The sequence below is a fragment of the Leptonychotes weddellii genome, chromosome 7, assembly GCF_054177405.1.
Source record: "Leptonychotes weddellii isolate Sample4059 chromosome 7, ASM5417740v2, whole genome shotgun sequence".
Lineage (NCBI taxonomy): Eukaryota > Metazoa > Chordata > Mammalia > Carnivora > Phocidae > Leptonychotes > Leptonychotes weddellii.
This window is the reverse complement of record NC_138375.1, coordinates 87712416-87724747: the sequence shown is the minus strand read 5'-3', so window position 1 is coordinate 87724747 and position 12332 is coordinate 87712416. Positions and strand designations below refer to the sequence as shown.

The window sequence follows — 12332 nt, the reverse complement described above, 5'->3', positions numbered from 1 at the left end:
GGACATTTTATGCAGAAATCAGAAAGCCAGAAAGGGATTTTGGCAAGAATTCCAAAGCAATCATATCCAGATTTCAGAAAACCATGCCAGAAGACGATCAGCTACCCTAATCCTGGTCTGCACTGTGACATGTCCCAAAGAAAACAGGAAAGGATGCTAAAAGGGATGGGGATGCGGGTGACCTTAACAACCCCCCGGGAGGTCCCATGTACACAGGCGATCCTTCACAGCCTTGGCAGAAGACAGCTGCAGCTCTCCTTGCATATTACAGCCAACAATACTTCCTAATGGCCTGCCTCTGCTCACTGACATCAGCAGGAACAGTGACATCCCCGGAAGTCCACACCGCTAACAACCTGGACTTGTGTGCATTTTGGCACCCATCTGCAAAGAGGCAGCTTCCTCAGCCCACCTGCCCTAATTCAGGAGAAGCCATCCCTGCATGTGGGCTGCTAATTCTGATCTTCTTGAAGCACATCCTGGCTTCTGGGAGAGCTCCCTCTGCGGGCCTCAAAATGTGAAGTGTCAAGTCTCCTCCGACGATGGTCGTTACATTATTTTTAGGCTTTCTTAAAAGTGCCAGGCACTTCACATTTACAAGGACACTATTAGCTCTCTTGTAAGAAAGAGAAGAGTTCAAATAATTGTATACCTTTCCTCCCTAACCAAACATAAAGGATATTCTGTCTGTTACATACCAAAACTGCAATTTTTATAACATACATTTTAAAACTGTTCACTTCTAGGAAAGATACCTTTTAGAGTGCTTACAACCCCAGGACAGGATTTAGGACAAACTGAACTAATCTTCTAAGAACTGAAAAGCTCCTTCAAAGTATGCACTTCTTTGGGCCTTGGGACGTCAGAGCAATAATCTGGAATAAGGCACCAAATGAAGGCAAAGGCTCTGACCCTAACCTCCAGCTTAAACCAGAGCAACTTCCCATTTGTTGAATAGTTATTATTAAGTGGTATTTACTAAAATTAAAACATTTGTTAATAGTTTAATAGACTATGCCAGAGAGGCATTAAAGTCGGTCAGCCAGCAGGGTAAGGCAAAACATGGTCATGATTAGCCCGAAAAAGTTCTTTAGGAAGAGCAACAAACCATTATCTCAAGAAGCTTCTAGAACAAGTTTTTCAGTAGCACACTAGACAAAATGGTTGATTTCTTTAGGGGTCACTTAACAACAACTTTTTATAGTGTCTCACATTTTGTGGGTCAGGGATTTGGACAAGGAGCAGTCGGGTGATGCTTCTGTTCCATGGGACAAGGTCAGAGATGGCACGCGGTGGGTGGGTGGGCTAGTCTGCAGGATCGAGGTGGCTTCATTCCCATTTCAGTGGGGATGGATGGAAGGCTGGCTTCAGCTGACACTGTCTACAGCATCACCTGCCACAAGGGCTCCAGGGCAGACTTCCTCAGTGGCAACTCAGGGCTGGAAAAGCAGTGTTCCTGCAAATAAGCCAGAAACTGCATGGCCTTCTATGACCTAGCCTTGGAAGCCACACGATGACACTTTCTGTCATACTTTACTGGTCAGAGTGGTGACAAGCCCACCTAGATTCGAGGAGGTGGACCTTGTTTTAAATTCTAGAAGCTCCCCAGCCGCCTTGTATAGAACATAATTCAAAGACCCTGAGGTAAAGGTAGTTTGTACGTGAGCCTGGATGTAAACATTCAGAATCGCTTGTTTCAGGGGCTGAGCCTGACAGAAAGGAACTGGAGTGATTGCTTTTCAAAAAACTGATCAAAAACAGCAGGGAAACAGCCCGATGGCATTATCCAGACTCGATAAGCAGACCTGAGGTTGAGAAATTGGCCATGAGCCCTACTATTACCAAGACATTCTGACCTGACAAGGCAGAGATTCGTGTAACGGGACCAATCACTCTTCTCTCTAAGGCTTTGGCCTTTAGAAACTTCGCGGAGAGATTTCACTGAGGCTGCCTTCCCTTGAGAAGTAAATCCCTAATGCTTTCTACTCCGCGCCTCTGGGTCATCCCTGCACTTTACACTCGTTATTTTGTTTTCTCTTACTCACTCATCATCCTCACAAAGGCAAGAGGATGTGTGAGAGGACCTTGACCCAGGATCACGTGAGGGAACCACCGACGGAAAGCACCTCCGAGCCCTCTCAGTCTACAGCAGTGGTTCTCAGGTGAAGAGCGGCTGGCCCTCCCCGCCCCCCGCCCCAGCACGTCTGGCAACGTCTGGGGGCAGGAGTGCTAGGGACGCTGCTCAGCATCCCACGCTGCCCAGCACAGCCCCACAACAAAGAACTATCCCCCACAAAGTGTCACGAGCCCCAAGGCTGGGCAGCCCTGCTGGAAGGCACACACCCTACTAGAGCCGACTGTTGGGCGGACCCACGGTGGAGCCCTCGCGAGCTCTCCCTCCGTGCTTTTGAACCATGCACGGACAGTTGACTTCCTAGGAGCTAAATGCACGCTCGCGGCGGCCCCACTGGAATACCTCAATTTTAAAAAACGTTCTCCCGGGTCTGAAAATCCCAATTCTCAGGAAACCATTCTTGCACTGCATTTTTAAGGGTTCCTTTTAATTCAGATGACCCAGTGACCCAGGAACACCGAACACAAACACGGAAACAAACGTTCAAGGATCCAGTACTCGGCGGCTGCCATCCGACCTGAAATGCTGACCCTGCTTCGGATTCACAGCCGCTCTCTCAGTCCCCGCACCTGTGTGCTGTGGGAGGGTCCTGTCGGTCTGTCATCCCCCCGCAGCACCATGGCAGCAGGGACGCAGCCTCGCCCTCTGCCACCTGTCGCTCAAACAGCACAGATACCTGTTTCTCCTGCGGCCGCCGGCTCTCACACGCCCTGCTCTGTGGCAGTCCTACTCCGCCTTCTGCTTACAGATCAGAAGCTGTCCACTTACCAGACAGAAGACACCATTTATAAACTCCTATGCTCGCCTTTGGGGAGCTCCTTATTGGGCCTCCCGCACCACACATTTGTAAAGCTACTTCCTATTTCAAACATTAATTGCTATTTTCCTCTTACAACAAGGTTTCAATGCCACCACTACATGGCACACAAAACCACAATTCCCTCAGTGAAATAAATTACATCGCCCGCCTGGTGCGAACGGCTGCAGCAGACTATTAGCGGGCCAGGCCCGTTAATGGTGTGCGATGTGTTGCCATTCTCCCAAGACAAACATAAACACTTTCTATACAATTTTTGGCTTTGCATGCGCCTTCCCAGCTAACATTTTACCCCAGGAGGTCGAATCTGAGCTGTCCCACAGAGCAGATGGCCACTGGGCATGGCCCGCACTCGGTAGGCATCCCTCCCCACAAACACAGACTCGCGAACACATCTGCCACAGGGCTAATTTAATTTCTAAATGACTATTAATTTTACCTCCTGTCAAATACACACTCGCTCTAGAATTCGTTTGATCCTAAAGGCAAAGGAAGCCCTGGGACATGCCCGTGTCCAGAAGCTGTGTGCTGCAGACAAAGGGCGAACACAGGCCCTGAGCGCCAGGAAACTCCATCCCCAGCAGGCTCCCGTGTTGAGGAGGCAACGACAGGCCCTCAAAACAACATCAGCTACAAACATGCTTTGAGCACCTCAGGGGAGGGGGGGGCGACAATTCAGAAGAAACTTTCAGAAACTACTGGATTACTCAGGCCGACTGGCTCCTATTGTGGTACAGTTACGATCACCACCTACTAGGTATGCCTTACCTAGGTCGTCTCAGTTAATTCTCTTAACAATTCCAGGAGTGGGTATGATTATCCCCCTTTTACAGAGAAGGAAGCTAAGCCCTAGGAAGATTTGTAACTTGCCTAAGGTCACAGAGCCTGGGTGGGGAGAGCAGAGACTGGAACCCAAGCCTCCTTGACACAAGGCTAGGCCTTCCCCACCATAAAACCCGGCCAAACGCTGACTCAGTCCAGCCCTGGCCCTGGACCGGCCCCAGCACTAAAATGCGGCTGGAAAGGGCTGTCGCCCAAACATTCTCCTCTCCCAAGAGCCTGATACATAATAGCTCTCTAGTGTTTATTAATTAGTAAAATACTTAAACAGACTGCATAATCAGCAAACAAAATCCAATCCCGTGTATCTAATCATTAACATTTTTAGGCTATAGAAAATGCATGCTCCTTAGTTTTAGGGTGAGCAGGGCTGCTTGTTAGGTACGACTGGGCTCCAGTTGTAAGGACCAGAAGACAAGGACCAAGACATCCTTGGGACCTGGCCAGACTGGAGGAAAAACTCAGTCCTCTCATGAAGATCCTAGGGTTCAGGCGTTACAGAGGTTGATTAAACTGGGGTGGAGATCAGGGATTTAATCCTGGTTTCTGGGAAAGAGCACAGCAGGGGAAGTGATCAGCTAGAAAAAACACAGAAGGAATAAATGGAAGAAAAGACAGACAGGGCACATTAATGACTTCTCCGAATTTTAAAGTTCTCTGGATTGTAAAACCAAGAGCAAGATACTTGGCAAAATGACTACAGACTGATTCTTACACTCCTACTCTCTATAAAGCTAGACTTACATGATTTATACCTTATTTGGGGAGTAATCAATGAGTGTATATACTATAAGAAAATCATGAATATGAACCAATCTTCTAACTTATCAACATTAAACTTGTATAAATGAGTTAGAATCCTATGAATACAAAATTCCATCTCATTTGAGCATTTGATTTTGTAAACATGAACGCTACTATATAAACCTCCATTAACTTCTTTCTGCCACTGTGGTTACAGACCCTCATAGATTGCTTTAAAAAAGATAAAGAGAACTACTGAAATGAAACTATGCCACCTGCAATAAAGTAAGTAAAGAAATAAAAAGTGTGCCTTCATGAACAGGCAACGCCACCACACTGTTCCACTAAAAGGTTTGCTTTCTAAATCGCCCTTTGTGAATCCTCAGGGCTCAAAGCTGGGGAGTCAGGCTTCCCACCGCAAGTTTGCTCGTACTTTTAAGAATCCTGACGAGAATAATCAGGTATTCCCCACAAGTAAATGATTTCAAGAAACTGGATATTCCAAATAAGCTGTTTTTGTCGACATACATGTAGTACTAAAAATTGAATTTGTTTCTGATTTGCATGGTTTTGCACACAGAGTATTTTCAGTTCAAATAAAACATTTCCCATTCACTTGCAAAGCCCCATGCGGGCACTGCACATGAGGACGGGCCCACAAATAACTCCATCTGTGCTGAACAACAGCCCGCATGAGAAGTTCAAAAACCAGACTGGGGACATTACCACAAAATCACTTCCCAAAGCCTGATTTTCACCATAAAAACAAAGTGATGATTAATGCCACCGTGCAAAATGGAGCTCGCTCTTTTTATTCAAGCTCTAATAATCTAGCCAATGGTAATCATTCTTTGTCCTGCTATGGAGACCGGGTCAGACCCACCTCCGGTCCGCAGCATGCCTGCCAGCTCTAGATCAATAAGGCCTGTGTTCTTTAATATGGAACAGAAGCCGCTAACCCAGCTGATTCTTTCTGTAGTCATCAATCAGGGTTAGACTACCGCTTGTCTCATGACCCCCCCGGGAGATGGGATGTCTGCCACACGTTTCCTGGAAAGAATCAAGGAGACATCGTATGAAGTCACAATCAGCAAAATCAGGTGGACCAGTGAAAGGGCCATCAGGGAGGAAGAATTTCCAGAAAGAACAGTGTTCTCTCTCCCTGAGGTGGCAAAGAAAACTCCACAGGAAAGTGGTCAGTTGCCCAGGGTTCCAGAGGAAGCACACTCACCCGGGACATCAAGGCCACGTGGTGAAGCCCAAAGGTCAATTTAAAGAGACATGTACACCTCCACCCAGGCTAGGAGGGCAGGGGGGGATGGGTAGATGGACCAGGTTCATGGGGTAGATGAAACTCACCAAGCGGCAAACAATAACATGACCTCACTCAGTATTTGTGAATTTAAACAAAAATTCTTGACCTTACAAATTCTCTTTGGCAACTTTTAGAATTTTTTTTTAATTTTATTAAGTAAACCCTCCCCCCAACATGGGGTTCCAACTCACAACTCCGAGATCAAGAGTTCTCATGCTTTACTGACTGAGCCAGCCAGGCGCCCCCTCTTTGGCAACTTCTAATCTTGAATTAACCTCCTGTAGCTATTCTAAATTTTAAAACTCCGTGTAATGGTCAATCTTTTTTTGTGAGTTAACTGGGAAGTTCACAGGGAGAGAAAGGAGCAGCACTGCCTTGCTTTATGGGCCAGAAAGCAGCGGCGTGGCTAACCACTGTGGGTTTTCTCAGTACAGCACGCTGTAGCGACCTGGTTTCCCCGATTGTGGCCGGTGACAGAAGCCAGCGCGGCAGTTTGCAAAATGAGTTTGGGCAGTGGCAGCCGCCCTGATTCGCTGGCTCACGGCATCTGTCAGTACAGAGAATCGAGTCCTCCTCCTTATCACTGCCGTGCCCCCGGTCTCACCCACGCCATCTTGTTCACATGCACTTCCACAACAGACTGAAAAGTTCCATGAGTCCCAGGGAGCCTGGCCCTCTGGAAATGAAGGTGCCGGGCCACAGGAGGGTGGGTACCCAGCTATGGGTACTGTTCGTGGGTGGAGGGGCCACTTCAAGCCTGTTTGTTCCACAGGTGTCTGGATTCCTCCAGGGAGGCTGTGGGGGGGGGGTTCACCGCTCCACAGGGCACCCCTCGCACACACAATATGGCAGTCCTTCCTCCCGCCCACCCCCACGCCTCAGAAGGCCTGTCTTCCCCTCGACTTCACCACCAACTTGAAGCAATCCGTTTAATCTCGCCATGTCTGGATTTTCTAATCTACGTGTAATCACAATAATCTACATACAAGCTACTTGGCACCACTTCTTACTTTTTTCAGCCTGTAAAAATACCTCAGAGAGCACTGGACTAGGAGTCAGAAGTCCTATCTTCACTATATCATTCATTCACCTACCAAGTGCATAGTAAGCACCTACTCCGTGCCAGGGACCAGAGTTATAAAGCTGAACGGGCACGACAGACAAGGGCCTCTGCCCCCATGGGTTTTTGGGCAAGTCATGTGCTGTCTTTAACTGAAATCAAAGGACTTGGACAAGCTCTTTTAAGTCCCTTCCAGCTCTCCTATTCTGCTCTACTGCCAAGAGGGGACTGAAGCATTCTGGAATGTTCTGCTTCCCTGAACAGATGCTATTTTTACGTACATATAGCTCAGGCTGCAGACGTGTGACTTATCTTCATTCTGCCAAGCACAAACGACTCGTTTTCACCCCAGAGTGGATTCAACTACGTGGAGCCCTCCACTAGAAGGCCTACTGGCATGCACATCTCAGGCTCCTTGGCACAGGACCCTCACAGTCCCATTCCTTCCACACAGAGGAAATCTGGTTCCTTCAGATCAAAACTACAGAAAAACAGGAGCAAGGTTGCCAGGGCTTCCTCGCATGTTGCCTGGGTTTGTTTATTTCTTCTTCATCAACTCACATCATTTCTGACACTGCACTTCAACTTCCTGGACACAGCCAGGGAGAAAAGCTTTTAAGAGGCACTGAAGTACGGCCAACTTCTGATTAGCTGCTGTAATGAAGGGAAGGAACAGCACATGGCCAAGGCAAGAGGACTCCTGCCTCTAAGTACTACAGGGCAAAGATTCTTGCACAGAAGGTGGAGAGGCATTAGGGAACCAAGTGAACCACCCCCCCAAAAAAAATCACCCTCAGCTAACATTTCAGGAAAACCCTTGGCTAGAGTTTTACTTTCAGGGAGTTCCCAAGGGCACCACATCTACCAGAAAGGGAGATGCCTCCAGTTTCCATTATCACTTTATAGGGGGAAATATCAGCTCCTGAATCAAGGGGGGAATAGATTTTGATTAGAACTCTACACACTGAATCTATGGTTAAATGCACTTCACAGTGGTTAAGGTTTTTGTTAGAACTTTTTTTTTTTAAAAAGATTTTATTTATTTGAGAGAGAGAATGAGAGAGAGAGAGCATGAGAGGGGGGAGGGTCAGAGGGAGAAGGAGACTCCCTGCCGAGCAGGGAGCCCGATGCGGGACTCAATCCTGGGACTCCAGGATCATGACCTGAGCCGAAGGCAGTCACTTAACCAACTGAGCCACCCAGGCGCCCTTTGTTAGAACATTTTAATAGAAGTTTTCTGTTTCTCAGAGCTAAGTTCATCAATATTAGGCAGAAATGTACGCAGTAGAGAGGGAGAAGCTGAAGAGAAGAAAGCAATCAGACATGAGACAGTAAGAGTATGAATGCAGATGGACATGGGAAGAGCTAGGCCCCAGAAATAAACAAGCAAGCAGCAGTGGTGTGGACACCTGATGTCACTGTCCTTCCTTATCATATGCATGGGCATTCCAGAAGTGACTCAGTGCTTTATGACTATGTCAGATATACAAATCACCCTCCCCATCCTCCTTGCCCTGCCCACCCTGGTCACTTGGCTCCCCTTCAGAAAGAAACCAGGTTGCCTTGGGGAATGGTGCCAGCTGGTGGCTGGTGCAGAGAACTATCTATTAACCACTACTTTTCTCTTCCTGCTCTTGGAAAAATCTTTATCATTCTCCTCCTCCTTCTCTCTCCTCTGTCTCTTCAATAATGATCACAGAGAACCTAATTTGCAAGTTAAAAATCCAGGATCGAATCCCAGTTCCCCTGCTGCCCTCCTGGGAGACCAAGAACAAGTCCCAGAACCTTTCCCCACATTACTCTCTGTCCACGTGGGTAGGAATACGTGCCTCCCGAGCAGGGCTCTAGGAAGCAGGAGACATGAACATACGCTAGGAACAGAACAGCACTAAGCAAATAGAAGGTACAGCTCTCACTTTCCTGCCAACTCCCCACCCTAAGATTTAACACTTTGAACACTGCTCAGCTCAAATGAACGTGATGACCATCATGCCCCAAATAAATCACGTCGACAGGTGACTGGCCAGCCTTCCTCAGAAGTAAAAGCCACCACGATCCCGATTCTAAAGGAGCTCTCTTGTCTGGCGGAGAGGTATGCTGGGGCACAGATCAACTGCTTTAAGTCACTAACTCTCGCCGTAGAGCAGGAGAAACTATCTTCCTGGCCGTGGTGCCCTGCCCTGGAGCCACGGAAATGCAGCCGTGAGGCCCCTGGCAGGGAAAAGGCCGGCGCCCACGAGGCCCTGCTCCATCCCCAAGTGCCATCTCACCATGATAAAGACCTCAAAGGGGCTAATGAAATTAGCTCCTCTGCCTTTTATTCCTCAGTAACAACCACAAAATTAGATGAAATGACCCCCTGCTCCACTAATTTAAGACCTGTTTTATTACCTCCAACCCCAATTCTCTCTCTTTTAAACGGCTATAAGACCCTGAAGACCCAGAAGCCAATAGGATTAGTAATTGACAGGCCCGTTCTCCAGAGGGCGCTTCTCCGTCCCCCACGGTGGGGTCACGATCAGTTCAATCTTCATGCTTCAGAGACAGCCCCTTTGAACAAGATCAGATGTTTCTCCACCCCTGCCCGGAGCTCCGCTCAAAGTGGCAGCAGCCCCTTCTCGCTCAGAGCACTAATGTCAACTCAGCCAGAAAGGCAAAAGGAAGAGGTCAGCATGGTCAATGGTCCACCAGGCTCAGACGCAGGCCCCCTCAAACCAGCACCTTGGGCGGGCTGATCACCCCCATAAAATGTGAAATGCACTTTGAACCCAAGAACAAGGAGAACGAGGACTATTTCCCCCAGCCTGCTGGGCCGCAATGGGAGCTCCGTTATTTGTTTTCTTTTCCAGTTTGTGGCCCATGAAGGGGAGAAGGACACCCCGCAGCAACCCCAGGCGGGCTGGGGGGAAAGGCAGGGAGGTGAGCACCAGGCATGGCAGTCAGGACAGAAAGGAGAGGAGAGATAACCATCAATGGAGGTGGTCTGAAGGGAGCCAAGCAAGGCTTCCTCCAGCTTTGAAGAAGGGACCTGAGAGGACAGGATTCCTGAAGCCTCAGAAACTGCTCCATGTAAGAAATGCTTTCGAGAGAAACGAAACCATTTAAAAGGCAGAGTATTTACTCTTCATCATTAAAAAAGATGAAAGAGGAAACTCTTTCACTCTCTTTTGCCTATCTGGGAAAGTTACTTTTATTAACTAGTTATCCGACGGCCTCCTTCCAACTCAGGTAAAAAGATGCGAAGGAATAGGAAACAACCATTTCTTGAAGAGGACATGAGAGTGATCAAAACAACAGTCTCTTCATAAAGAAGAAGTCCAAGAGCTTCCATTTATAAGCAACTTTTCCTGGAAACAAGTACTTATAAGTTATCTTTGAAATCAACAACAAACTCCTATAGTGGATAAGACAAACCAGCCACAAATCACAGCTGACAAGCAACCTGATCAAAGGACAAAGTGGCTCCTAAATGATGCATTGATTGTGACCTGGACATGGAAAAAGAGCAAACTCTTCCCAGAGATGTCAATTCCTGGGTGCAGCTTTGCAATGAAACTTGAAAGTCTATTTTGGAGACTTTGTTTCTTCTTTAAGAAGAAGGAAAGATAAAGGCTTCACCTGAAAACAAAACAAAACAACAACAACAAAAAACCAAAGACACCTGAGGGGAGATGGGCCATTTATGTTCTGTGTGTATCTGTAACGAGCTGCAGTCTGGGTTCCCTGCCATTTCAACAAGAAAGGACATGGTCAGTCAGAGACCAGCATGCTAACAACACTGGAGCCTGAGACCAGCGGCACAGTTGCTGTGTCCGCTCGTTGCCTTTGCTCTGATGGCTCCCAAATGTCTACCCTGGACACAAGGGGCCCATGCTGGACAGTGCCTTTGGATCAAGGCCAACACTCCAAAACAGCTATACTAAACACACACATGTGTGCACGCATGCACCCTGATATACAAATTCTACTTCTGGGGTACCAGCAGGCCCATCTTTAGAAACAGCAAACATTTCATGAAAGAAGAACCCCCTCCTACCCCAAACACAAAGTTCAGAAGCTCTAAGAAAATTCAGGAGCTGTATCACTTCTTGGGCTAATGAGAATGATGTGGGGTAGTCAAGATTCAACTAGAGAATGCTAGTGAAGTGTGTCTGAATGCATACCCATGTGTGAGTGTCCCGTACGGAAGAGGACCATATCAGGAACTTGATGACTTGACCTACTTCATTTGTTTTCTAACTAGATTAGACTTGTATTGTAAACCAGGAGTCGCTCTGAGAATCAGATATCTCCTAGAAGCTCAATAAGCTGCTAATTCCTGCCAATTGGTAAGCACTCCCCATGTATTTGGCGGCGTAAAGACCAGACAAACAGCCACCACCTTGCATTCGGCTTCCGCAGGAATAGCGCAACACACAACAGGCAATAATATCTCAAATTCCAAAACCTACTAAAAAGCTAAAACTCACTCATATCTTAACATCTGGGCTTTTAAACTGCAACTAATTTCCTTAATTTATTTTTCAAGTATGACAGACAAACTGGCTTCCATGGAGACTGGAAATTCCTGGGCAAAGCTCAATTCCTCACTCTACCCAAAGCCCTAGGAAATTTTAAGAACATAAATAGGGTCAGCTGAGAGTCAAATTTCTTGTACTGCCTTGTCTTTCACTAAATTCTCAGACGTAGCTTTATAACTGGGGCTCGGCACCAGGTAAAGGAAACCAGTTATTTGATTGCTTTTACGTGGGACTCGTTGGCCAGGACCTCTACTAGGAATGCAGGAACCAGAAGGCGACTCCTTTCTCTTTGCTTCAGTGCTGCACACACCTAACCCAAGCAGCTGGAAAGGCCAAACAATGAGTAGTGTTCATGGAGAAGGCAGGAGAGGAAGGCAAAAGCAAAGACTCAAGGCCATATTCTCCCCTGTGAAGACCCAGGTCCCATGCTGGTTTCAATATCGAGTGAACCAGCAGTCTGGGGGTTGCTACTCCCAACCCACAGGATGAAGCAAAATGGCATCAAGCCACTCAGCCCACATCTCAAAGAACTCAACGTACCGAGAAGTTTGGGGAAGACTGAGGTGCACTGATTTAAAAGCTTTCTGCTAACCTTATTTAAACCTCAACTGTGTTTTAAAACAAATGCTCAAACCACTCAGAAATATTTTTATTTCCTCTAGGTTGTAAATTGGGCAAGTCTATTGTTTGCTCCCTTACTGCCTACACATTTAGACACATGATCAATCCTAGGGCTGACCAGGGTTCCCGGGGTCTGGTTGACAATGGTCTCCCCCAGGGCAGCCAAGAGGGCTGGCTGCTCATGGCCACAGGCTGTCATTTAGCACATTAGTGCTCCGTGACCTAGCACCACTTATTACTCCATAGAAAGACGATGACACGAGAACGCCTGACTTCTTATC

The 12332-nt window shown here is 47.4% G+C and overlaps 1 protein-coding gene across 9 annotated transcripts in view; it reads right to left on the bottom strand.

Moving 5' to 3' along the window:
• The window catches only part of LHFPL2 (LHFPL tetraspan subfamily member 2), a 153930-nt gene that overhangs the window by 125211 nt on the left and 16387 nt on the right, over positions 1–12332 (bottom strand). The window lies entirely within an intron of this gene.